Here is a 2134-nt window from a genome sequence, read left to right as displayed (position 1 = left end):
TAAAATTAGGTACCTTAGCAATGTAGGACTACAACTTTCTTTGACCATAGTGCCTTTAATTGTTGCCTTTACTTGCCAAATGATACACTATACTTTAGAAACTTTACTTATCTTAGAAGGCCGAGCTAATCTAAGAACTCTGCTCATTCTCCTAAGTACTATTCAATTCCACCAACACATTTAAATGCGACACTGTTCTCGACATTCCTATATCATCTATCATGGTTTTGTGTATTACATATGTATTACATGAAATATTATCCATGAATTTTTGAAACTCCTATATTTGTTACTATTCATACTCAAACGTATATAACTCCCTGTTATATCACGTACCTATATGCCTTATGCCTTTATGCATCAGTTTGTTAACCGGAAAATGTCATTGAGTTATCAAGAATCTCAAAGACATTACAATGTCATCACTATTCATATTCATTACTTTTAAATCCTTGATTTCTCGTTATTTTTGATCATTGAACTTTTTTTGACGGATGGCTTCTACGAAACTCTAGAATGGAAGGGTTTGGATTACTGATTTAAAGGATCATATAGCTCAAGCCCCTAGACCTGAAGAGGTCATTACGAATTGAAAGTCTTTAATCAAAAGATTATCAGATTACATACTTATCATTTTATGATCTCGACACGTCATACTGGTATTATTGGAGTATAGACACATCATATCTTATTATATCTTATCATATCTATCTTAATAGACTTTGTCTAACACTTTTCCTAAATTTCCTCCGTAAAATACGGAAATCTTTTTGCTATATATACGTATATCAAGAAGACAAATATATCATTCAATATTCAACACTCATCTCATAACAAAAACCCTTATTCCGATCAGATAATATGGATTTCTCACTTGATTCCTCAAACTCCTCAAGCTCCAATGGCAGCGTAACCAGAATGAACCAACCAATTAGTCATCACCTTTTCTGGATGAATTGGGGGTGGGTTCATAGTCTACTTAATCAATGGAGAAGTGAAGAAGGTGATCCTTTTCACCCACCAAATTGTCCTATTGGTGAAGAACCTGAAGTGCTTACCGGCGAACTCGTTCGGAACACTATTTTCACCCTCATTTCCAGGGTATCCCACCACGAGTATATAATAACTAGAATTTTAGATCTTATTCATCCACTCGTCCGAACCGCCAATAATCCCAGAATAATAGAAGAAGTCAACGAGCTTCGCGCTCGAGTAGTGGCTTTAGAAAATATGGTGCAAAACCTACGAGCACCAGCAGCAGCACCAGCAGCATAACTAGCACCACCAGTACCATCAACATCACCACCAACAGCATCAGCTTCACCAACAACAACATCTGCATTCCACACCTCAACATCACACTCAGTACCTCAAACGTCAACATCATACACCCCATAGATACCAATGAATATTAGTAATAATGAGTTAAGATGTATTGACTCATTCTTCCTGAAGAATTATATATGTATATTATATATATATGGTTTGGAACAATAATAAATCTTTTCGTACTAAGCTATTACGTGTGAATCTTAACTAGTATGTACTACTTGGTTAATTCATATCACTAATATGCTATGATGTACATCCTTCATTAACGACTTAACCATCGTTAACTACAATCTCTGTTTCAACTCAATGAATTTCATTTCATAATAAACCAAGTGTATTATTCGAATACATGTTTGATTGTATATCTTCATTTTCGATGTACTCAAAACTTTCTAGAAAACATTATTTGTGCCTTGTGAATTTCACCAGAAATCTACGAGCACCAACATCATATACCGAGATATATCAATAACAATGAATGATGAAGTATTGATTCATAACTTCATTAGCGAAATATTTCGCGACAATTATAAAATCTCTAAGGTTTTGGAAATTATTAATTCTCATTTCAACCGTAAATCAAATGAGTTTAATATTATATTAACTCATTAAATCTATGATTACATCTGAAAGAAAATATATATGTACATATATTTTCATAAAGATTGTAATTAAATATTCTGTTGTACAAACTGTTGACGGTGAAAATATTTTAACGGGTAGGTAATACCCGAGAAATATTTATATCTCACATTAATATGTTACACCGTACATTATTCAATTCTGATTCAATAGTCATTAA

The sequence above is a fragment of the Rutidosis leptorrhynchoides genome, chromosome 2, assembly GCF_046630445.1.
Source record: "Rutidosis leptorrhynchoides isolate AG116_Rl617_1_P2 chromosome 2, CSIRO_AGI_Rlap_v1, whole genome shotgun sequence".
Lineage (NCBI taxonomy): Eukaryota > Viridiplantae > Streptophyta > Magnoliopsida > Asterales > Asteraceae > Rutidosis > Rutidosis leptorrhynchoides.
Note: the sequence above shows the minus strand (reverse complement) of the source record.